Source organism: Homarus americanus, unplaced genomic scaffold (genome assembly GCF_018991925.1).
Source record: "Homarus americanus isolate GMGI-L3 unplaced genomic scaffold, GMGI_Hamer_2.0 scaffold30124, whole genome shotgun sequence".
Taxonomy (NCBI): domain Eukaryota; kingdom Metazoa; phylum Arthropoda; class Malacostraca; order Decapoda; family Nephropidae; genus Homarus; species Homarus americanus.
Genome location: NW_024738030.1, coordinates 154,753 through 182,256, shown reverse-complemented (window position 1 = coordinate 182,256; position 27,504 = coordinate 154,753). Strand labels below are relative to the sequence as shown.

The following is a 27,504-nucleotide window of genomic DNA, read 5'->3' as shown; positions in this document are numbered from 1 at the left end:
CACCTCCCACGGTCCTCCTCCACCTCTGAGGGTCATCGTGTTTACTATCGTTCAAGTGGTGGGTCTTGAGTTATAACTTGATGGTAGTTAACTTGAGATGATAGGCTAGGTTAGGCAAGGCTTAATTTACGCAATGGACAGACAGGTGTTATCTTAAAAACCCTTAATTATGACAAAGACCTAACGGATGAGTAAAGACACCCCCACTATCACCGAAAACCACATGCTAATACATCTCTCGACAACCCCACACACACACGCCTTGCCTCTCAAAATGTCAAGAAACCTATGAATACTCGTTTGAATGTTTGTCTGATCTTGATATCCACACCATCTTTATTTTCGTCTGAGGTGAGGAAGGAGGAGAAGGAGAGAATCAACCCATAATAGCAATGTTCCTCCTCCTCCTCGCTGATAGTCATGTGTAGGACTGTCTGAACCACGGAAGATGTGGGACAAATATTCCAAGATGAGAACACAGCGGAGGGGACATGTATATTGTATATTCCTGGCCGAGAGAGGTGCAGCAGAAGAGAAGCGGGACATATATCATCTGAGGGCCTTAGGACTAATAACCCTTCAGGCATTGCACAGCGGGGCCCACATCCCATTGAAACTTTCAATATCTTGAGAGGGATGGAAAACAGTGAGCCCAGAATATGTCTTTGTGATGTCACGCACCACCAATACGAGTGGACATAACTACAAGCTCGCCAAGTTATCATGCAGAACGAATATAAGGAAATACTTCTTCACACAGCGGCTGGTAGACCTATGGAATGGTTTACCAACCCAAGCTGTGGAATCACGAACAGCACTGAAGGGGTTCTACATAGACCATTGGCCTCCTTGCCTCTGCATGGCCAACTCTAGTGGGTGGCCATTAGCTAAATAAAGTAAATATATTACAAGTCCCAAAGTAAACAACAAACCGAGCCATTTATTCCAATTACGGTGAAGGAGGCGAGAGTATTAAGGAAGACACACCAAAAGGTATACACAAAGAGACAAACTTTCCAGCGAGGGCGGGAACAACACGCGAGGGGCGGGAGACATATTCTAGCTACCGGGAAACATCAACAATGCAGACCGGGAAATATATTCCGACTGAGGGAGAGAGAAATAAGAGAAAACCCGAAACAGACGAAATGATAACGAAAGCAAAATGAGAGAGTTAAAAGATATGAGAGTAAATATGACATTACAACCGAGATGGAATTCAAAGAAAAAATGAGGTAGCAGCCATACGGTAGTAAAACAAAGAACAAGGTATGTACAGTATATATATATATTCCAGCCTGTCGAGACGAAAGAGGCAGCAAGCGGGACAAATATTCCAGGCTGGCGCGACCACAACAAAAGAAAAAAACCCGAGGCGAGACATATTTTCCAGGCCGGGCCGAAACACAAAGAGAGAGAGAACGGGACCAAATTATCCAGCCAGACGTAAATAAACACTGTGGCAGGATGATCGTAGCCTTAAAGCTTCCCCGAGAGACTCCCTCGATCCTTCGGGTTATATTCATTTTATATAACACAGAAAAAAGGGTTTTATTTACCATACCAATCCTTAAATGCATCTCTCTAGCGTTCAAATGACACCGTATTCAGATGTTCCCTTAAGGCCTCTCAAGCACCTGGTGGCAGCACTTACCAAGGCATTATAAAGTCTATATACATACGAGACGATATATAGGGCTGGCTACTGTACATCTCCTGGCGGTGATGTTCTTATTAATAAAGCTTTATGGCGGGGATGAGGGGAGAGGTGGGGGGGTTAGGTCAGGTTAGTCTATAATGCTCCAAGTTAATTATTCTGTTCCTCTCTCACGCACATTGTTATGCAAATCACATAGATACTCTTATGTCCCGTCCCATTGTAGGTGGTCAGTCGTGTAAAGACGGGCAACAATACGATACTTTGTCTGTATGTCTGTCTATCTCTGTCAGTCTGTCACATAGATGGTGTAGGGAGAGTAGAGACAGACGATTGAGGGATATATGAATGGTCATAAATGTGAAAGAGGGAGAGGGATAAAGGAAGGGCGAGAGAGAGAGAAAGGGAGGGAGAGTAGTAAGTGAGAAAGGGAAGGAGAGGAGCAGTGAGAGAAAAGGACAGAAGAAGGAAGTGAAGGAGGAAGAGAAAGATTAAAAAAAGGAGAAAGTGAAGTGGGAATGAAATAGAGATGGAAGAGAGACAGAGAGTGAAGGAAGGAGGGAGAGAAAGGTAAGAGAATGGAGAGGGGGAAAGGGAAGGGAGAGACTTAAAATACAAGAACACACAGACCTGCCAGGCAGACGGACAGACGCAACAAAAGAGCAACAAGTATTTTCCGGCACCTTATCTCTCCTCTCCAGTCTTGAGAGAGAGAGAGAGAGAGAGAGAGAGAGAGAGAGAGAGAGAGAGAATTTTTTAAACTTATCCACACACACACACCTTGAGTTTACTTTGTCTTAACTTACACTACCAAACACGGCAAAAATTTCAAGGCATTGTTATTCCCTTTTGTTCGTTGCTGGGTACAAACACAACCTTCCCCCCCCTTTAAAAATTATTATGGACTATGACCAAAAAGTGTGAATAGTGATTAGATGTTTGAAGATAAGGGAGTGGTGGGGGGGGGGAGGTTATCACTCAATCTTTACCTGCAGCTTAATTAATGTGTGCCGCCTGTTGAGACACACGTACACACAGGTGGAGGAAGTATACACACACACACACACACAGGTAGATAAATTAGTTATTCCCTCAATAATTTATTTGATAAACCCAGTTATTATCACCAGGAGCCTAATTATATTTCTTTACCTGTATACACGCACGTACAGCACACACACGTACAGTACACACACACACACGTACAGCACGCACACACACACACACACGTACAGCACGCACACACACACACACACGTACAGTACACACACACGATAATAAAAGTGAAGAAGAACAGAACAAAGACATGGTGTCGCCTCAGGGGGACAAACTGACACACAAAAATACAACGTCATATATACAAGACAAACAGACAGACTCCTCTTGGGTGGTGTCTCTCTGTTACTCTCTTTCTCTCTCTCTCTGTTACTCTCTTTCTCTCTCTCTCTCTGTTACTCTCTTTGTCTCTCTCTCTCTGTTACTCTCTTTCTATCTCTCTCTATCACCCCCCCCCCATCTCTTCCACACATTATAATCTCATATCGACTCACCAACGTCAAATGGGCCTCAGTTCTCACAGACGCCATTAGAATTTAACCCCATTGCGACCTAACCTAATCACCAGGGTTACGATAGACTGGAGGAGGGGGGGGGGATGGTCTAATTGGATTGGAGATAATTTCGAGTTGTTATCCCTGACTTACATCCCATTTTCATACCCCCGTTTTCCTTCCATCATTCAAGGGGAAACTCACCTATCCTCCCACACCTACTTAATGTGGTAATTTCCTCTCGTCTCTCTCTCTCTTCAGACACGTCCACCCCTATTACTACTACTACTACTACTATTACTACTACTACTAATAATAATATCCTCACAAAAATGCTCAAAATTTACTCCCTTTAACCGAGGTACGAAGACCTGCAGGTAGACAGTATTTAATTAGTTTCCATCCCGCTGATCCGAGAAGAAAAAACTTATAAAGATTCTTCCTTGAAAATTACATATTCTTCATGATTCACTTACTTCTGATGGTGGTAGTGGTGGTGGTAGCATGATGGGGGATGGTGGTAGTGGTAGCATGATGGGGGGGATGGTGGTGTGGGGGTGGTGGTAGCATGATGGGGATGGTGGTGTGGTGGTGGTAGCATGATGGGTATGCATGGGGGTGTGGTGGTAGCATGATGGGGGATGGTGGTGGTGGTAGCATGATGGGGATGGTAGGTAGCATGATGGGGATGGTGGTAGGTGGTAGTATGATGGGGATGATGGGGGGATGGTGGTAGCATGATGGGGGGATGGTGGTGGTGGTAGCATGATGGGGGATGGTGGTAGTGGTGGTGGTAGGGCTGAAGATGATCGTGATAGTGACTGTGGTGGTGGTGGTAGGAGGTTAATGATGGTGGTAGAGGTGATGGTAGTGGTAGTAGTCATAATGATAATGACACCGAAAATGATGACAATGATAAACTAATAAACTAAGTCGACTGTAATGACACCCCCCCCCCACACACACGGCAAAAGGTGAGGCAAAAATACAATATATAAACTTAGTAAAATATGACTTACCTTCACACTAAACAAGATATACATATAATAATAATATCAATAGTATATAACAATACTAATATATACACTACCTTGCATGTATATACCGGGGAGATAAATAAATATACATACATGCATATTTGTATCCATACACATGATATTTATATATACACGATCATACAATAAATACACAGAGTTTATATACCCCATACTGAAGAGTTATACGAGGTAATTTAATACACTAGCATAATACGTTTAATTAAAGAGATACATTATTATTACACCACATTAGTCACGTTGGAAGCATGACCAGGCGAGCACAGGGCGATCACATCTGCAATAGCAAATCAACAAAGAAACATTGCATTAAGGTTTACACTACAGAAACACCATCCTCTCTGCAATGATGCCAAGCAACACCTCAGCACAAGGCAATTAGGTATTACTAGAGGCATCAGGTAATTAGCTAATGACCAGGCAGGTAAATAACGATGTAGGGCACAGGTAGCCGAAAGGGGGATGACAGCGAGTGGTTTTTGAGGTATGATGGTGGTTCAGTTTCTTAAGTTTCTTCCCAAAGGTTCCGTAGTAAGGAGGTAGGTAACTTGTTCAATGAAGTTATGATGCAAAGATGGCGTAGGAATTACACTGAGACTCTACCTTAAAGGGGGGGGGGGGCAAGTTAATAAGACTCCTTTAAGAATCTGATGTTTAGAAGGATGGTATGGATGTGGATTAGGTGGACGATGTGGATGACAGGTGATGCAATAGACTAAATAGGAACTAGGAGACGGAAGGAGGGTAGGGTTGTCATGCGTCATTCAGGTCTCATGCTGAAGGTGTATGACATACCTTGACACTCTCCCCATGATGGCGGCCTTAATCACTCAACAGGTGATAAGAGACATATTTACCTGCCTGTTAACTGATACAACACTGTCTCCCTCTCTCTCTACCATCAGACTCCCCTTCTTCACTACTACAACAACTATCATCACTACTACAACAATTACTATCATCATCACTACTACAACAACAACTATCATCACTACTACAACAACAATTACTATCATCATCACTACTACAACAACAATTATTATCATCATTACTACTACAACAACAATTACTATCATCATCACTACTACAACAACAATTACTATCATCATCACTACTACAACAACAACTATTACTAATATCATGTCCACTGGATAAGATACTTCACTCTACCCTCAACTACCACAATTATCAACACTACTACCACAATTCAGCTCACCAACAACACTACACTGATGGAATATGAAATAACTTCCAACATTCGCTAACCACAACTACAACTTATAACCACCATTGTTTACCAGTAACCCACCCATGATCAGCACAACTACCAATCACAACCAACAACAAAACTACCAATTAATAAACCAATAAACCCCCAAAAAATATATATAACAGTACATCTAAACCCTTTGAGGACGATGGTTTAACCCTTTGAGGACTGTAATTTAACCCTTTGAGGACTGTAATGTAACCCTTTGAGGACGATGTTTTAACCCTTTGAGGACGATGGTTTAACCCTTTGAGGACTGTAATTTAACCCTTTGAGGACTGTAATTTAACCCTTTGAGGACTGTAATTTAACCCTTTGAGGACTGTAATTTAACCCTTTGAGGACGATGTTTTAACCCTTCCATGTCGGTCTTAACACCTTGATAACACGGTCTTAACACCCACGACAACACGTAAACACTACAGGACACACATCTAATATACACACCCACACGCTACCTGTATGTATCCACAGGTGGTCAACAGTGGTCTCTAAAATATTCAACCCCACATCCGGTGACCTTTGACCTTGTCGGAGGCCTGCGGGTCAACTCAAGTCGAGAGAAATTATTCAAAGGTCAATCTGATGCCAGGTGTTAAAATGACTCTCAGGTAAGGTAAGTGACCAGCTAGGTAAGTGAAGCAATTAAGGTGGTGTTATTTGATGGTTATTTATGGTATTTACATTATTATTATTGTTATTATTGTTGTTGTTATTGTCGTTACTTCATCATCCTCATTATTATAGTAAAAATGGAAGACTATCCTAACCAACAGACAGTTCTAAGACCCATTAACTATCCCAAAGATCAACCCCTTAGATAGATCCCTTTGGAACCCTTTGGAAGAGGTGATCCCTTAAGTTATGATGAACCCTTGAGAAACACATAGCAGGAGCCCCTTTAAAGCAGGAGGTTGGGAGGATATTATAGAGAGTCCTACAGCGAGAAGTGATCCCTAGGGATAACTTATAGGAGAGGGAAGAGATGAAGGAGGAGGAGGAGGAGGAGGAGGAGGAGGAGGAGGAGGTGGTCCGATGATTTTCCTCAATTATTGAAGGTATAAAACAGGATTTGGAGACCGGAGGAAGAGGAAAATTGGGAAGAGAAGGAAAAGGTGGAGGAAAACGAGAAAAAGAGGAAAGATAAGAAAAAAAAGAGAAGAGAATGAAGAAAGAGGAATAACAGGAGGAAAAAGGTGAGGACAAAATACAAAGGCAAGAAAGGAAAAAACAAAATAAATCGCCAACAAGCAGCACCAATACAGAAGCAAACATCCTTAAAAAACAAAACCTAACCTAACCCAACCACGAGTATACCAACACTACTATAGGATACTACAGAAAGACCCATAGATCCTGCGAGACGTAAGAGAGGACATATCCTACGAGAGGTCAAATCCTACCTCATGTTGAACCCAACTTGTGCAGGAGGCGATGTAGGTGAAGGATCTAGCTGCTGCAGTAGTGGTGGTGGTAGAAGGAACCTGTAAGATAAATTTATACACATATTTTTGAAGTTCTAGTTCCTTCTTACTGTGTGTGAAGGAAGGAAGGAAGGAGGGAAGGAAGGAAGGAAGGTTGGTAAGGTTAGTATACATAGTTTTTATAACATATACAGTATATATTAGACAATGAAATAAATGCACACTACATTGCATCACTACAGCACATTGGGTTAGTGTGTGTGTGTGTGTGTGTGTGTGTGTGTGCACCATTGTTACAGTGTAGTCACCACGGTCTTACATGGGGGACTTCAAGGTTATTGGTGAGACAGACAGAGAGAGAGAGAGAGAGAGAGAGAGAGAGAGAGTCATGATAACGAAGAGAAACAGTGATAAATGACACTAAAACACCGTGATAAATGATAAGGCATAGAAATGACGTGATAAAGACGATAATTAGACAGAGGTGATGAACTGTGGAATTAGAAAGAGGGTTTGATAAATGCTGAATTAATACACTGGTTGATAAATGCTGTGTGAAGAGAAATACTTGATAAATACTGAATTAAAAGCAAATGATGATAAATTCCGTTTATAGAGAAAAATTAAATAAAGGCTGAATAGAGAGAGATTCATAAATTCAATAAATGGAAAAGTAGATGGAAGAAACAGGAAACTTGATAAAAGTGAGAAATAATACAAAGAATGATAAAAGTAGAAGCAAGCAGAAGATAAATACGGGATAATATATTTACAAACGATTGATAAGCAGAGGAACAACGAAGGAAATAAAAATGAGAGAGAGAGAGAGAGACAGAATAAAGCCAAAACAAAGAAAGATGGAATAAGCATAATAAGAAAAAGTGTAAATGAAGACAAAATGATGACAGAGAATAATGAGATAAAGAAAGAAATAATAAGATGATAAATGTGTTAGCATAGATAAACTGTTAATACATACATACATACATACATCAAGTCAAGTCGTTATACAAAAAATAACAACACTCATGTCAACCCAGATGTTAAGTTAATCACAACATACACACACTCAGATGTTAAATTAAGCACGACAAACACACACACACACACACACACACTCATATTAACATACACATAACAAACACACTCCAATAATTATCACCAAACAATAACTTTAATGCAGACAAGAACAACAAGAACATATCAGAACGACCTTCACCAAAACAAACACACAAACAACAACAACAACACGATCCTTGAACAAAACAAACACGAAACGAAATCAAAACATCAACAAAAACACAAGGTAAACAAATAAAACAATAAGAAAAAATAATAAACGAAAAACAAAGAAAAACAATAGCCAGATTAATAAAAAAAATTAATACAATAATTTATTCACATAACCTAAAGACTTGATTAAGAAAAAATAAAAACTCATTAATTCACAAAAATAAAAACAAATTAGTGAGTTTTTATTACCATGTAAACTGAAATTATTTTAATTTTATTTTCTGTCATAATTTTTATCTCAAATGAAAAAATAAATTCGCTCATTTCATTCATTAAAACATATTTAGAAAAATACAGGTCATATAATCAAATTATACTTATCAAATTAATAAGGATTTTCTCTAAACAAAAAAAAAAATATATTGACTTTTAAATACAACATAAAAATAAATATTATATACACGATTCTATTAATTATTAAATGCAACTATTTTTAATCAGCAAAATGGGCAGGTAGTTAACAAACATTATTATTACAGCAACAACTACAACAATTACCCTGAGATAACAACAGGTAGAATACTGGACAGGTAGATGGTACAGAATCATACAGAACACGGCTGGGTACAAGCAGACGGTACAGTATCATACAGGGACATACAGAATCATACAGACAGTGGTTGGGTACTAGAGAGAGAGAGCTGGTGAACAACGCCATTCCTCTTACAGCTAAGATAACACCTATCTCACGCTCATTGATAAGCTGTTATCTTCGTAGGGCCAGGCAGAGTGATAGTAGGTTTGTGGGAGAGGATGGGAGGGTGGAGTGTGTGGGATGGAGAAGGAGTGGTGAGGGGTGGGAGGAAGAGTGTGGAAGGGAGGGGGGTGAAGTGAGGGAGGAGGGGCATGGAGGGAGGAGGGGGTGAAGGGTGGGGGAGAGTGTGTGGGAAGGGAAGGAGGGAGGGAGGGGGGTGAAGGGTGGGGGAGAGTGTGTGGGAGGGGAGGAGAGGGAGGGAATGATGTAGGAGGGAGACAGAGAAAGCGATCAACTACAATCAATAACAACAAATCACTTTCTCAATAATAATCTTTAAGTCAATAACACAGCTCAATAACACGACCATCAACCATCACAGCCTGTCCATAACATAAACAAGAATAACACAAAATAACATTTGACCATCACATAAATAACACACACACACACACACACATAATAATACCACAGTCTGGGGTCATTTAAATCACCAATTACAAGAGTCTTTAACAGATCAATAACAAGAATCAATCAGTACAGGCAATAACTCATCAATAACGAAGAACAAAAAATAACAATCCCATCTCAACCAAGTATTAGTAGACCACGGATTAATAACATAAATAACAATGAAATAACGGAGGACTTAGTTGACGAAAATAACACAACGAAAGTACCAATCACTCACACAGTAACATTCTCAGCCAATAAAAAGCTAGTTGCTATTAAGGTTAATGATGCTATTGGTCGAGACGCTGTGAGAGGCATCCTGAAGTTACCAAACAACACTCACACAGCTACATTCTCAGCCAATAAGAAGCCACTTGCTAGTAAGGTTAATGATGTTATTGGTCGAGACACTGAGAGAAGCTCCTGAGGTTACTTACTTCATAACTTACCCACGTAAACACACGTATTGTCCCTTTAAGTTACTTTCACCGCCCGTTACTTACTTCACAAAGGCCTGAAAAGAGAAAGAGATAGAAAGTTAGAGTAGAAAGGAACATTTAAGTAGCAAATAATAATAATAACAATAGTAAAAATAATAATAACAACAATAATAACAATAATAATAACAACAACAATAACAACAATAATAATAACAACAACAATAATAACAATAATAACAACAACAATAACAAACAATAAAGCAAAAATTCATCCAGGTAAACTCATCATCTCTTTACTAATTAAACGCCAGGTATTTACAAGAGCTCACTGAGGAATGCGGAGATAGCAGCCAGGGATTGAAATGCAATTTGTGTAATCAAAATTCGTCCCAGAAAGGTCGAACACATTTACTAATTATCACAAGGTTAGGTTAGGTTGAGATATATCAACTCTCACTATCCTTTCCCACCTTCTCTTCCCTCTCCATCCCCTCTCACTATCCCTACAAACACCCTCCTCCCTCTCATTGTCCTCTTCTTCTCCCCTCTCACTCTCCCTCCTCCACCCACACTTTTCCCCTCTCCTTTCCCCCCTCTCTCTACCTCTCACTTCCCCCCTCCACTCTCACTGCCCCTTCCAACTCCCTCTTCTTTTTCTTCCCCTCTCACTTTTCTCTCCCACTCCAAACTGCCTCAAAGAGATCTCCAGCCAGACCAGATTGCAGGCTACTGTGATCCAGGAGGCTATTCGTCTTTACAACTTGCCAACACTCTATAAACCCTGTCTCCAACACTCTCCTCCAACACTCACCACCAAGCCATGCCTCTCCCCTTCAAAGAGACAGTCCATTTGATTACCTCCAAGGGACTCAGACCTCTAAAATACCTCCAGGGACCTTGACCTCTCTCTCAACACCCCACACTATATCTGGCCTCTCAAAAGCACCTCCCTCCAACAAGACGTCTCAGAACGAACTCTTGAGTAACTCCAAAAAGCATTGAGTCACGGTTCATTTCTTATCCGTTCAGCAAGGGAGAGAGAGAGAGAGAGAGAGAGAGAGAGCCGTACCATCCTCAATGTTTACACTTCACTCTCTGACTGTCACAACCACCGAATGTGACCTTTATTTAACACAGGCATTATCGGTTTCCCCTTCCTCCTCTTCCTTCCTTTACCCCTTACCATCTTCCCTTCCCTTCCCTTCCTCCTTTTTCCTTCTCTATTCCCATCCTTCCCTTTTTTCCCTCCCACTCCCTCCTTTACCCTGCCCCCTTCCTTTTTCCTCCCTCATTCCTCTTCCTTTATCCCCTTCTTCCCCCTTCCTCTTCCTTCACCCCCTTCCTTCTCACTCCTTCACCATTTCCCACCCTCTCCCTCTCTGACTCTTTCAATACAGCCAGGACTAATTTTCATCAACTCCAGTAAACATTTGGAATTAAACCTTTCAAGTTATTTTTTGTTTAACTCATGACGATTTCCAACATTTTGTCTTTCATTCGTTTTTTCTTCATGATTTTAACCTTTTCTCATTCATTCATTTTTTGTTTACGATAATATCTTTTATTATTCATTTATTTCACGATTTCAATCTTTTACTACTACTATTACTACTACTACTACTACTACTACTACTACTACTACTACTACGACCAATACATCTACTACAATTACAAATCCACATAAAATACATACATATAATCATCATACATACAAATATACACAATACAAGCAACATACAACAATTACATACACGAATAAACTGATCACAACAACACTACAATTGTTTCTGTATAGTTGAATATACAGACCCGGGGTTATGGAGCATACACCTCCCCCTCACCCCCTACCACACCTCCCCCCTTACCCCCTACCCCTACCTCCCCACTACCACCTCCCCTCACCCTCTCTACCCTCCCCTCACCCCTACCACACCTCCCCTTACCCCCTACCACACCTCGCCCTCACCCCTACACCTCCCCCTCACCCCTACCACACCTCCCCCTCACCCCCTACCCACCTCCCCTCACCCCTACCACCCTCCCCTCACCCTCTCTACCCATCCACCACACCTCCCCTACCCCTTCCTCTCCCTCTACCATCCCTCCCCCCTCCCCCTCCCCTCCCCTCCCCTCATCACCCTCCTCTTCCACCTCCCCCCCCCGAAAATTAATTCCAATTTGTGACAGGAATATATAAGTTAACGTTGGTTAGGTAACAGAGTTTATTCAGTGGTGTTATAACATTATTTCAAGGTCCGCGTGTCTGTCTGCCTGTCTGTCTGTGTATTTGTCTGCTTGTATCTGCCCATCTGTGTGTGTGTGTGTGTGTGTGTGTGTGTGTGTTGTACATACATGTGGTTACAGATGTACGTGTGAACATATAGCTGTACGCGTACCTGTGTATTTGTAACTAAGGACACACACACACACACACACACACTAGGCAACTTTCACTTTTTGACAATTTATGGTCAATTATTTCAGACTAACTCCCGTTTTCTATTGGGTAAACAGAGGCAGTTTTGACGGTGGACTCAAACAAACAGTGACGGACCTCTGACCCATCACTGACTACCTACCTGCTGATAGTTAACAACCCTTAACTAACGGAGAGAGAAAAACGTATGTGTATGAGTTAGTTTATGAGTGAGTGTATGTATGTATGTATGTATGTATGTATGTATGTATGTATGTATGAGAGCCAATTTACCCAGGGTGCCACAGTGCCAGATTAAGTGTAAAACTGAACGTCGAGGATCCTTTCAAATAGCTCCGAAAGACCCCCTCCCCCCTCCCCACTATATAGCTCATCTGATTAATGATGGCGCGCCCAATATGACAGGTCCTTTAATACCGAGATAGTGACCAAAATGGCGTCAATAATGCTTCGTGACTCTACCATAAATTAGATGAGTTTTATTAGTGGTAAAAATAATCATAAATACGGAGGTAAAAAATGGCGTGAAAAGTAATCTTGAGACTCTACCTTGTACTCTTAAAATGGCGTTAATAATGCTCTGAGACTGTACTGTAAGAGTCTATTAGTTAGTACAATCATGGAGGCGATAATGGAGTCTGACTTACCCTGAGACTTGACCAAAGGGGCTGAGGTGAGAGAGAGAGAGAGAGAGAGAGAGAGAGAGAGAGAGAGAGAGAGAGAGAGAGAGAGAGGGGGACAACCCCCATTGTACCACCTCACCACCACCACACACCACCACTCCCCACCTCGCCACTGCCACACCACCACCACCCCCACCACCACAAGGGACACAGCACAGGAGAGGCGACACATTATTAATTGTTGAAGGATCTTTTCTCGGACTCCATCAGCTGCCCTTACTAATGAGACGAGGCAGGAGATGGAAGGGAGAGGGTAAGGGAGTGGGGGAGGAAGGGGAGAGGGTAAGGAAGGTGAGGGGGGAGGTAGGGGAGAGGGTAAGGGAAGGTAGGGGAGAGGTAAGGGAGGTAGGGGAGAGGGTAAGGGAAGGTAGGGGAGAGGGTAAGGGAGGTAGGGGAGAGGGTAAGGAAGGTAGGGAGAGGGTAAGGGAGGTAGGGGAGAGGGGTAAGGGGGGTGGGTAGGGGAGAGGGTAAGGGAAGGTGGGGAGGAAGGGAGAGGGTAAGGGAAGGTGGGGAGAGGTAAGGAGGTGGAGAGGGTGGGAGGAGGGGAGAGGGTAGGTGGGGAGAGGGAGGAAGGTAGGGGAGAAGGAGAGGGTAAGGGAAGGGGGGAGAGGGTAAGGGAGAGGGGAGAGGGTAAGGGAGGGGAGAGGGTAAGGGGAGGTAGGGGAGAGGGTAAGGGAAGGTTAGGGAGGAGGGTAAGGGAGGTAGGGGAGAGGGGAAGGGAAGGTAGGGGAGGAAGGGGAGAGAGGGTAAGGGAAGGTAGGGAAGAGGAGGGTAAGGGGAGGTAGGGGGAGGAAGGAGGGTAAGGGAAGGTAGGGGAGAGGGTAAGGGAGAGAGGGGAGAGGGTAAGGGAAGGTAGGGAGGAAGGGAGAGAGGTGGAGGGGAGACAGGGAGGAAAGGGGATGTAGAGGATGTAGAAGGAAGGGAGGGTGGGGGGAAGAGACAAGGGTAGGGCATAGGGAGGGTAGGGGGGAGAGAGATGGGAGGGTAGGGGAGGGTAGGGTAGGGGAGGTAAGGAAGGGTAGGAGGGTAGGGGGAGGGTAGGGGGAGGGTAGGGGAGAGTAGAGGGAGGGTAGGGGGAGGTAAGGAAGGGTAGGAGGGTAGGGAGGAAGATGAATGCAAAAAAGGAAATCTGAGTAGCATATGTGAAGACGGGTCGACCTACTCCCAAACACACTGGAGGCCGCGAGCAAGTGGGGGAGTGAGTGGTGCCACCCTCCCCCCTGTGGCACCCTGCGAATCAGTTATGCCACCGGAAAGTCGCTCTAATGACACCCTGAACCGTGCCACATATGTTGTCGATCTGCTGACGGGTACAAAACTTGTCAACCAGAATTGGGCACTGTCTTGGCACTCTGACCTATAATTCATATCCCTTGGCCTTTTGAATCAGGTCTAGGCACTGTCTGGCACCATGACCTATAATTTGTCTGTTTTGACCTTCATGAATCAGAACTAGGCACACACACACACACAAACTTGTTTCCCCCCAAAAAATTGAGTGGTACTTTTTTCTCTCTCTCTCTACGAACGTTCTTCCCTCACCATTACTCCTCCCACTACCACCATTACAACCTCACCACTACTACCACCATTCTACCACCATTACAACCACCTCTACCACCACTTCTACCACCAATAACCACCATTCTACAACCATTACAACCATTATTCTACCACCATTACAACCATTAATTCTACCACCATTACAACCTCTACCACCACTACTACCACCATTACAACCACCTCTACAATTCATTACAACCAATTTCTACCAATTATACAACCACCTCTACCACCATTACAACCACCTCTACCACCATTACAACCACTTCTACCACCACTACTACCACCACCTCTACCACCATTACAACCACCACTACCAGTCCTGAGTCCTTGATGTTAACTACAGCACCTTCAAGAGCCTGGTAACGCCGCTACCTAACAGAAGAAAGAAGGAATGAAAGAATGAAAGATAGAGGTGAAAATCTTGGCGCGTACCTCCTACAAGTCCTTTAACACACACACACGCCAGACACACACATACACAATGCAGACAAAGACAGACAGACAGGCAGCTTTAACCTCCTCCCCCCTTCTTAAGAGTACGAAGCATCTTTGACCCCCCTTCCACTTAAAATCCCCCACCCCTCCTAATAAGTGGCCGTAAAGTAAATAAATGAACCACGTAAATAAATCATCTACTTAAATACTGTATATCGTTCAGCTCTATGTCTGTCTGTCTCTCTATCTCTCTCAGACACACACAGTCTCTCTCTCTCTCTCTCTCTCCTCTTTTTATTCACTTCCAATCCCATATCCTCTTTCTTTCTCTTGGCATTTAATCGAGTTCCTTCCTACCCCCTCTCTCTCTCTCTCTCTCTTTCTCTCTCTTTATCCCCCACCTCCCTCCCCCGCCCCCTTCTCCTACCAATACGAGTCTTCTCCCCTCCTCCACCACCTCCCCCCCTCCCCGCCCCCTTCTCCTACCAATACAGGCCTTCTCCCTCCTCGTTTCTCCTCACCCGTCTTTCAGGCTCGTTCGCTAAACACTTTTATTTTCTCGTAAGTATAGATAGACAAGAAGGAATCTGATGGTCGTTCTTAAGTTACAACACTGATGGAGTTTGGTAAAGTTGAGGGTGTTTTTTGGTGATGTAAGAACCTATCCGGGTATATCTCTCTCTTGTACACATCCACATATACACACACAGCACACACACATGATGTACATATATAGACTTTGTACATACATACACACACAAACATACTGTATACATATCCACAACACACATACAGTACAGACATACACACACATACTGGACATACAAAAACAAACAAACAAACAAACAAACACACTACCTGAACAAACACAAAACAAACAAACTATTTACCCCCGTCCACTCTTTAGCGAACCAGCAGCGGCCATTATAGAAAACGTAAACACTAGTCATAAAAAACGGGAAGCAGGACTACAGTTATCCCCAACGCTAAATTACCTTAATTAATCACCTCTCGTCTCAGGTAAATTTTTCCCCCAGGTAACCGAGAAGGAAATACCGGAGCTATTGTTTGCGTTTCTGGCTTAAATAGGTCAATTAAATACCTTGTTACGTCACTAATTAGGAGAGGAAAATTTACCTGAGAGTTTTGTGTCGTAAGTTAAGTGAGTCTTGGAGATGATACGAGTTAAGAGGAAAAATTTACCTTAAGATCCTTTGAGAATTTCGATGTTAATAATGTCCTCTCTCTCTCTCTCTCTCTGCCAATATCAATGACACTTTCTCTTTGTCTTTAACACAATTATCTTCTCTCTTTCTCTCCCAATATTAATGAAAATATCTCTCCCTCTCTCTCTTTCAAAATCAATCACACACACACACACACACACACACACACACATACACACACACACACACACACACACACACACACAAACACACACACACACATATACACACACACTCACATATACACAATCACTTAAATACGAATAAAAATCAAATGTTTGTTGACCTTTTTTATCATTACTACATACTATTATCATTATTACTACGACTATTACTATTATTACTACTATTATCTTTTTATTACCATTTATCTATCCTCTCCTGCTCTTCTCATTAAATTCTCTAGATTATTTGATTATTCCTCCTCTCCAATTACATCCATACTGGCTTTCTTGCATGTCATGTTCTCCTGACACCTCCCCGTGCCATGCCCCAGAACAAACTACTGCCTTGAAGTAAGTCTCTGTTTATTTTATTATACAGATAAATTGTCTTCATACCCTCCCTGCCTCCTCTCTTTGTCTCTCCTGCTCCTCTCTTTGTCTCTCCTCCTCTCTCTTTGTCTCTCCCTGCCTCCTCTCTTTGTCTCCCTGCCTCCTCTTTTGTCTCCCTTCCTCTCTCTTTGTCTCTCCCTGCCTCCTCTCTTTGTCTCTCCCTGCCTCCTCTCTTTGTCTCCCTGCCCCCTCTCTTTGTCTCTCCTGCCTCCTCTTTGTCTCTCCCTGCCTCCTCTCTTTGTCTCCCTACCTCCTCTCTTTATCTCTCCCTGCCTCCTCTCTTTATCTCTCCCTGCCTCCTCTCTTTGTCTCTCCCTGCCTCCTCTCTTTTGTCTCTCCCTACCTCCTCTCTTTCTCTCCTACCTCCTCTCTTTGTCTCCTGCCTCCTCTCTTTGTCTCTCCCTCCTCTCTTTGTCTCTCCTGCCTCTCTCTTTGTCTCTCCCCCCTCCTCTCTTTGTCTCTCCTGCCTCCTCTTTTGTCTCTCCCCTCCTCTCTTTGTCTCCTGCCTCCTCTCTTTGCCTCTCCCTGCCTCTCTCTTTGTCTCTCCCTGCCTCCTCTCTTTGTCTCTCCCTGCCTCCTCTCTTTGTCTCTCCCCTGCCTCCTCTCTTTGTCTCTCCCTGCCTCCTCTCTTTGTCTCTCCCTGCCTCCTCTCTTTGTCTCTCCCTGCCTCTCTCTTTGTCTCTCCCTCCTCTCTTTTGTCTCTCCCTCTCCTCTCTTTGTCTCTCCCTGCCTCCTCTCTTTGTCTCTCCCTCTCTCTTTGTCTCTCCTGCCCCTCTCTTTGTCTCTCCCTGCCTCCTCTCTTTGTCTCTCCCTGCCTCCTCTCTTTGCCTCTCCCTGCCTCCTCTCTTTGTCTCTCCCCTCCTCTCTTCGTCTCTCCCTGCCTCCTCTCTTTGTCTCTCCCTGCCTCCTCTCTTTGTCTCTCCCTGCCTCCTCTCTTTGTCTCTCCCCTCCTCTCCTTTTCTCTCCCCTGCCTCCTCTTTTTGTCTCCCTGCCTCCTCTCTTTGTCTCTCCTACCTCCTCTCTTTGTCTCTCCCCTACCTCCTCTCTTTGTCTCTCCCCTACCTCCTCTCTTTATCTCTCCTGCCTCCTCTCTTTTTGTCTCTCCTACCTCCTCTCTTTATCTCTCCCTGCCTCCTCTCTTTGCCTCTCCCTGCCTCCTCTCTTTGTCTCTCCCTGCCTCCTCTCTTTATCTCTCCCTGCCTCCTCCTCTTTATCTCTCCTACCTCCTCTCTTTGTCTCCCCCTGCCTCCCCTCTCTTTGTCTCCTCCCTGCCTCCTCTCTTGCTCTCTCCCCACCTCCCCTCTCTTGTCTCTCCCTGCCTCCTCTCTTTGCCTCTCCCTGCCTCCTCTCTTTGTCTCTCCCTGCCTCCTCTCTTTATCTCTCCCTGCCTCCTCTCCCTGTCTCTCCCCAAAATTTGCTGACACAAGCTGACACACTCTGCTTTCTTGTCTCTCCCAAAAATTACCTGACACTGTGCAAGAATAGAGAAAGAGAAAGAGAGAATGAGAGAGAGAGAGAGAGATTAGAGAGAACAAAATTAAAGAGAGAAATAAAGAGAGTAACAAAGATTAGAGAAAAAGAGAGCGACGCGAGCAGGAAAGAAAGAAAAAAGAACAAAATCACAGAGAGAGAGAGAGACTGACAAGCTGTAATAAAAATAAAGAAAATCTCTTATCCGGAAACTAACAGAGCATCTCCCCCAACATTATGCCGACTCATGATGACTTGCAGTTTTGAACCGACACACGATTTTCAAATTCGCGAAAGAAATGTTGACCACTTATAAACTAAGAAGTTTGGCCTCCTGGACCCTCCTCTACAATAACTAAAAACATAAACATCAAAAGGTCACATAAACAAGGGTCAAACAAGGTCAAACAGGAGGGGTCACCAACAGAGGTCAAATGAGGAATTACTTACAGATGACAGCATACGTTGGATCAAGTGAAGATTAGCTTTACCAGTTTATTTCACCTGATGATTAAACACTAACGCTAACCTAACGTAATACAACATAATGTTACCCTAACCTAACCTAACCTAACCCCCCAGGCAGTAGGAATACAAATACAAAAGAGAAAGATAAACAAACAAACACAAAAAAATCAAAGAATAACTAACATAAACAGTAAAAAACAAACAATAACAAACAAACAAACAAATACAGGAAAATTATAAACAAAAACAGTATATCGAGTTTGCTAATCAATTACCTTTGGGTGGAAATTAATTAGCCAGTAAAGACTACCTGTAACGTATCTAACAGGGTGCAATTAGCCGGGATGTGCAGGTGAGATAGAGATAGAGATAGAGAGAGAGAGAGAGATGAAACTCCACTAAAATGGAAACTAGACTAAATATATTTCTCTCTCTACACACACACACCCGTCCCTACCCTACACCCACCCTCAGAATCCCCTCAATATATACCCAAATCACCCAACATAAACTAACCTCCACCAGCAAGGAAAATGGTCGACTCCAACAATTCCAAACAACAACAACAACACAAGCTACGGTTATTATCCCCGTGCGTATCTCATGGTAACAGATAATAAAATAGATAACTAGCATCTCAACATCTCTTGCCAATAGCTAGGGGGTGTTGAATGGTTGTAAATATCAGGAACGGTTGAGTTAGTTTATACTCTGGCTTGGTATAAAGTGGTCTGGTAAAGAGAAACTATATTGGTATTGTCTGATAGAATGATATTTAATAATACTTGCTGTAGACAACACCTTTAATGAACTACAAACGACAATGGGAGATGAAACAGACACACACAGAATACTCCGGCTACGTCAACGCTCTCTCCACCCTGGAAATGCCATCCCTCAGTGACCTCCACCACCAAGCACTGGAAAGGTTTGGCCGTGGACTACTGCACTACCCTCGCCATCGCCACCTCCTGCAGCCCCCCACCCAACTCGCGCAGTCCGCCACTACAACAAAATTCAGCCCATAAGAGCCCGCACCGATAGATATAAGAACAGCACCATCCCATCTATTGTTAAAATCATAAACAACTCCTGATTTATGTACTGTACAGCCCTGTAAATGTATTCAATGCATATTATATCATTATGTCTAAATCAAATGTAAGTCTGTATATTTTCAGCCACCGGCTGCAGCTCTATTAATAAACCGTTTATTATTACACACACACACACACACACACACACACACACTGACCCTTTCGACTCTCACTGACCATCACCACGACCTCATCTGCAAATTTGGTAAGAAGCTTCTACACCATCCCCGACACCGGCTCCTACTACCACCTGAGATCCCTTGTCCGAGAATTGCTGTTCGACACCACAACCGCATCCAGCCCATACGTGCACGAACTGATCGCTATAAGAACAGCCCAGTCCCAACCATTGTAAAAATTATCAATAACTTGTAATAAACCAGTGTATTCACTCCCAGTAAACACTACTCCTTACACTGTCACTATGTTGAAATGAACTGTAGTTTGAGCTTTTCCCCATCTAGTTATTATATGTCTTATTTGTGTCACTTATGTTACTTGTATATTATTTGTAATTCGTAACCCATTCCCCAAATATGTAACTGTATATTTTCAGCCTTCTGGCTGCCAAGCTCTTTCAATAAACCGTTAATTATTATTATTATTATTATTATTATTATTAACAAGGGACATCTGGCAATACGCCTGATCTTGCCCACAGTTGACCATCTTAAATTCCAAACTCACGAGGGTCTTTGTAAACTTCTGAACCCATAACTTAACTCTAACTCCACTCCCATGAACGGTAATGAACCCCCAAAACCCAAACTCCGATACCCGACTCCAATGAAACAATTCAGAGCCTTGACACTAATATTTATGTCCGCCTATCAACAACAACACACCTCTGGCAACTCAACCAACTATTGCCGACAGCTGAGTTACCAATTTCTCTCTCCTCTTCCACTGTACTGCCAACACACGATCTTATAAATACCACCTTCATTAACTATATTACACACTAGGATCTACGGCCACTTTAAGGGTATCACTTTAATAGGTTCTGGTAACGGTGAGGCGAGGTGTGTGTATTGATATAATTATGTTATGTGGTGTCTGTCTGTCTATATGCCAATCTGTCTGTCTGTCTATTAAGCTGTGTTTTGTGTGGCTCTCTTTCTGTCTGTGTGTGTGTGTGTGTGTGTGTGTGTGTTCTGCGACAAGAGCATCTGGGAGTGTTTCGACGCACTTGACCTCCCGACCCGTTAACCAATCACAATAGAGCAGGCATATCCAGCTTTGTTGTCATTGGTTGATTCACGACCACCTGGTGAGTACGAACAGCTGATCTCAACAAACTTATGACCATCACCTGGCGTATGAATCATAGTGTGTGTGTGTGTGTGTGTGTGTGTGTGTGTGTGTGTGTGTGTGTGTGTGTTCACCCCATGTTTCCTCCTCTTATTGTATTAAACCTTTTGTTGAGGGACCCACACACACCCTACTGCATCACACTATATAATGTATGCAATTTCCACTCATTGTATATTTCCATATTTCCCCTCTTCTCGGCGGCAGTTTTCTCTCAATAAACCCTTTGAGTATAATGATTTAACCCTTGTGTATGATGACTTAACCCTTGAGTATAATGATTTAACCCTTGTGTATGATGACTTAACCCTTGTGTATGATGACTTAACCCTTGTGTATAATGATTTAACCCTTGTGTATGATGACTTAACCCTTGAGTATGATGACTTAACCCTTGTGTATAATGATTTAACCCTTGAGTATGATGACTTAACCCTTGAGTATGATGACTTAACCCTTGAGTATGATGACTTAACCCTTGAGTATGATGACTTAACCCTTGAGTATGATGACTTAACCCTTGAGTATGATTATTTAACCCTTGAGTATGATGATTTAAGGTGAATAAACGTGAGACTAATCTTCAAGTGACTCGTTCTGGTCTCTGTTGTGGTGAGTCCAGCCTACGAAATACTGTGTGGTGGTCTGAGGAGTGAGCTGGGATGTCTGCCTTGTACACACCCACCCATCATACACACACGCACATACAAGTACACACACACGAGCTTAGATACACAGGTACAGTACACACACAAACACTCACTCTAACCTACCCTAAGCAACCTACCGCCAACCTACTCCAGCCAAACCTAACAAAACCTAGACCCAATCTAACCTACCCTAACCTAATCTGACCTAACCTAACATAACCCCTAGATTTAGCATTAGGGTTGTAATTACCAGGAATTAGGAATAAGCAGGTGGTTCCTATTTAATCAAGTGAAATCGTAACAAACTTTGCAGACAAAAACTGACGGAGGTAATTTAAATAATAAAAACTTGGCACGAGAAGGCAGAGAGAGAAGAAACGAGAGAGAGAGAGAGAGAGAGAGAGAGAGAGAGAGAGAGAGAGAGAGAGAGAGAGAGGTCCACAAAACAGCTCGAACACTCTTGAGTAAAAAATGTCAAAACTTTGTTGCTCAATAAAAATATAACAAATCTGGACTTGGTCTTTCAAAGGTTCCTAGTTGAAATCCTTCCGGTAACTGTTTATGTAAGGGACGGATTAAGCCGGGTCAATACCAGGGGATGTGCCGGATAACTGGTGTACAGGATAATAAGACAACAGGCCGGATAACTGGTGCACACCCTTCCCTACGAGACACAAATGATGAATTTTGAAAAGTTCCTAAGTCAAAATTTCCCAGTACAGACGCATTTCCTGCATGAATACGAAATATCAATTCTCAAAACTCCCTTGGTTAAAATTTTTCATTGTAGCAGATTTATAAATAACTCAAACTAGCTGGCATGATAGAAAGACACATTCTCAAAGGTTCGTCAGGCATGATAGCCCTAACTTAACCCACCAAACACCCAGATTACAGTCCCAGAATTCTCAAACGTGTCAATCCTGCCTACTAGATATTTAGCAACATCATCTTGGTAAACAGAAAATTATTTGACCCTGGTACGTGAAACAGCATACAAAATGGCGTAGTAATTAGAATGAGACTTGACTGTACCTTATTCTAAACACACACACACACACACGCACACCAGTTTAGAGGGGGGGGGGGGGGCAGAAATTTACGGTAGGGGAAACTGGGGGTTAGACACAAACTGCAAAAAGTTACAAAAAACTTACTGAAATTACTGTACAACATTTGGTCGTAATCCAAGGGACTCTATAAACACAAACATCAAGAGACTCTAAGCTGCTCTATCTCTCTCTCTCTCTCTATCTCTCTCTCTCTCTACCACCACACCGAATAATAGACGTCACCCAGAGTACACCAATACCATAACCCGAAACTTTAACCGGATTACATCAACACTAGAGTAACGTATAAAGTCCGGATAAGAGAGAAAACACGGTTATAACGCAATCACCGGATAAGATCAACCTATAATGTATTTAAGTCCGGATAAGAGAGAAAACACGGTTATAACGCAATCACCGGATAAGATCAACCAGTTTCCGGAAAAAAAGAGAGGATGCATCACAATATCCGGACACTACGTAACATCCGGATAATGTAACTATTCCAAATATAAAACAAGCAATATTGTAGTGCATAATAACCGGATATTTCGGATAAGTTTGACATTTAATGAGGTTTCCGGCCGTTAATCTTCTACCATGAGTATCTTGAGAGGTGAAACAACTAAGGGTGTCTAAACTTCAGGTAATCTCTCTTGTACAGTGACTAGAGACATAGAGGCCTTGTTAGTGAGTTAGTTAAATAGTTAGCTAGTTAGTGAGTGAGTGAGCTAATTAGTGAGTGAGTGAGCTAGTTTGAGTTAGTTAGCTAGTTAGTGAGTGAGCTAGTTTGAGTGAGCCAATTAGTGAGTGAGTGAGCTAGTTAGTGAGTGAGTGAGCTAGTTAGTGAGTGAGTGAGCTAGTTTGAGAGTAAATTAGCTAGTTAGTGAGTGAGCTAGTTAGAATTAGTTAGCTAGTTAGTGAGTTAATTAGTGAGTGAGCTAGTTGAGAGTTAGTTAGCTAGTTAGCGAGTTAAATAGTGGGCTAGTTATTGACCTATAGGCATTAGTTAAAGAGAATTTAATGGTAGTTAGACACACAAGTGGATGGTGATTGGTGGTGATGAGTGATGATGGTGAGTGAATGGTGAATGACACTCATTAGTTCACATCACCAGGAACGAGGAGTACACAAAATAAATATAGGAACCTTTGAGAATCTAACCTGTGTCATAATTATAGTGAGTCAGTCAGTTACCGTCCCACACCACCAGGTAAGACAAAAACAATACCCACCTGTTCATAAAATTATTAAATATATTCTAATACTAAAATACCTACCAATAAATTCTCTTAACTAATACCTATAGTAATAAAATTCTCGATAAAACGTTATAAATTCTTTCTCTTTATATTTTAATGCTATAACAGAGAGAATTTTACTACGTTTAAAAGTTTATGGTCAAATTCTCGAACCATTGTACAATAACATGACCTAAATTCTGAACAATATCCTAAGTTAATTTTAATTCAAATAAATGAAATAGAAAAATAGAGTTAACTGGATATGGTACGTTAATCTTGTTTGTTTGTTTGTTTGTTTGTTTGTAAGGTCTTGTGTGTTGTTTATTTTTGTTTGCAGTAACACACACGTACACAAACGCATCAATAGTGAAGTAACCCACTAACGAGACCATTGATACACCCTTAACCACTTTCTTACGACTTAACTAAGAAATAAAAATGTACACTCTCTTACCCCTGGCACCCTGGCTATGACGTCACTCGAGGTACCAACAAGGAATATTAATGCATTAAGTCCTTTTATATAACTACTTTTGTTTATTTATTTATTCTTTTTTTTTTCATTTAATTCTCAAAATACTTATGAAAATTAGCCTCGGTATAGTTATTAATTCATTATTTTTCATGAGATATTTGTAAAATGCGGCATCTGGCAATATGGGAGGGTATATATATATGTAAACACGGGATAGAGAGCCAGTAATTACCCAGCTGTCAGAGGGGTGTATGCACGTCGTTATTACAGCATCAGTTTTTTTTTCATGGGGTTATTATTTATAATCTATAATGCTTTAACTCCCATCAATTTTCCAACCCTGAAATATATTGAAATAACTTTATAAATCCAGTCGTCGTTCTTGAGGCGGTGAATACAGTATGTGGAGACAAGAACCCTCGAATGACGTCACGTTCCCATGCAAGAGTTCAATAAATATTTTTGCCACACAATTTACCAAAAGACTAAAAATCAGATATACTTTTTTTTTACAAGTTTCGTGTAAAACCTAAACCTAAAAGAAAAACCATATGATATTTGAGTTAATTTTCAAGCGAGGTTTATAAGTTAAGAATAAAGATGGCGTCGTAAATGCTTTGAGACTTTGAGATTAAAATTATTTTCTGTAAGCACTAGGAGAATATTTCCCAGCACTAAAATAAACTTTTGAGAATCTCCGTTGCTGTGAATAACGAGAAAACAGCATTACGTTATTTCCTGTATTGTGTCAAGTGTGTCTGTCTAAATAATATAGTATGATTAATGTGAAAATGTAAATGTATGATAATGTATTACTGTATTACTTATGTTGTATGATACTGTATTATTGTATATTATTGTTGTATGATATTGTATTATTGTATATTACTGGTGTATGATAATGTGACGTAAGGGTGACGTAATCTTCCTCAGCCAATCAACTTCTCCGGTCCAGTCAGTTAATTTCAGTTCAGTACAGTTAAATTTCAGCAGTGTTAAATTTTAGTAGTACAGTACAACGTTAAATTAGTACATTGTTATATTTAGTACAATTAATGACACAAAACATCCTAGTTAGTGTGGAGAAATGTACACACAAATATAGACATAGCTTCACACACACACACTGACGCACATACTTACACAAACACACGCGCATATCCTCACCAACCACGCACACATACTTATAGACGCAAACAAACAAACACACACACACTCGCAAACACACTAAAAGAACGGCCAATCAGAACAGCTCACAGATACGACCAATCAGAAGAACACATATCTATGGCCAATCAGAACAGCTCACATAATACGTATACATGTATGTAAGTGTGAGTGTGTGTGTACAGATATCAAACCACTCTCTCTCACTCCACAAGAGATTAGATCCAGTGCTATCTTTAATCTCTCGTTACACACACACACACACACACAGAGAGCCTTTGTTACTCTCTCTCTCTCTCTCTCCACTAATCTTTAAATCAATGTCATTACTTATCACCTGTTGACCCACTCTACCTATTACTACTACTACTACTACTACTATACTATACTATTACTACTTCTACTACGACTGCTATCACTACTACTGTCATTGTTGCCATTTAATATCATCGAATTTTTCACTGTCACTGATGTCAGATATCACCGATAATGTTACAGTCTCCGCCACAATTATCACTGTCTCTAAGTCACTGTTACAGCAATTCACTCTTACTGGAAATTTACATCACCACCAATGTCACTGTCAGCACATATTATTATCACTGTCATGTCACTGTCAGCACATACTGTTATTACTTATTACTGTCATGTCACTGTCAGCACATACTGTTATCACTGGCATGGCACTGTCAGCACATACTGTTATCACTATCAGCACATACTGTTATCACTGTCAACACATACTGTTATCACTGTCATGTCAATGTCAGCACATACTGTTATTACTTATTACTGTCATGTCACTGTCAGCACATACTGTTATCACTGACATGGCACTGTCAGCACATACTGTTATCACTGTCATGTCACTGTCAGCACATACTGTTATTACTTATTACTGTCATGTCACTGTCAGCACATACTGTCATGTCAGTCACAGGCCACTGTCACTTCACTAAAATTCACTGTTACCTGGAATGTGTAACGATCACTGTTTGTCATGTCACACCCACCAATAGTGTCACCATTAATGTATATTGTCAAGTCATAATCATCACATGTGTCACAAATTTTTAGTAGTGTCATAAGAGCCTGTCATAAGCCATCAACAGTGTCAAGAGAGGCTGTCATAAGTCTTTGAGTGTCACAAGATCCTGTCACAAGGCATTACAAGTGTCGAGGAAGCTGTCATGTAGTGTCCCCTTAACGCCAGACGAAGCATCGCTCGCCTCAAGCCATCAACGACGTTCACATCAAAGGTAATCTTTTAAACATGTTAGGGAAGTTACTTAAAAGTCCCTTAAGGTTAAATCAGGGCTCTGTATAGAGTCTTCTGCCCGAGTAGGCATTCACCCAACAACGCCAGGCGAACTTACGACAGACTACATATTCTAGGGACAAATATTTCCTATTATAAAGAAAAGGGGCAGTGGGCAGTACCTTAGTGTCAGCTGAAGCCCTAAGATTAAACCTTCTATTCCGCCAGGTACTCCAACGTCGCCTCCAGGTAAGATCCAAGGGGTAAGGTATTAAGAGCGGAGCAGCACGTCCGACCAGTCACACAGCCAGCCCACTACTGACACTCTGCCCCGCTCAGCCCGCTGTTCACCCTCACGCCCGCCCGTCGCCTCCTCTGACGTCACTATACCCGATGACGCTCCGCCCACTGACGTCATCACCTACACTCACCCCTCCCTGGCCTAGATTCTCACACGCCCGTAAGTGTAAATTACCCCATAAATGGTGATATGAGTCAATATTAAAGAACTCCGAGCAGTGTTTACCTACAGCACAAAATTATTGAACTGTGAACTACGGACATCCAGTTCTGAG

At 42.1% G+C, this 27,504-nt stretch overlaps 1 protein-coding gene across 2 annotated transcripts in view; it reads right to left on the bottom strand.

Annotated features, from left to right (window-relative positions):
• Positions 1–27,246, bottom strand: part of LOC121873651 (phospholipase D gamma 1-like) — a 35,976-nt gene extending 8,730 nt beyond the window's left edge. The window contains exons 1-3 of one of the 2 annotated variants that reach the window (XM_042377299.1): positions 27,112–27,246; positions 9,900–9,910; positions 6,936–7,016 (exon numbers count right to left, since the gene is read on the bottom strand). The gene's annotated coding sequence lies outside the window, so the exon portion shown is untranslated. The remainder of the gene's footprint in view (positions 1–6,935; positions 7,017–9,899; positions 9,911–27,111) is intronic. The other variant, XM_042377300.1, reaches the window with a different exon arrangement.
• Positions 27,247–27,504: the final 258 nt, after the last annotated feature.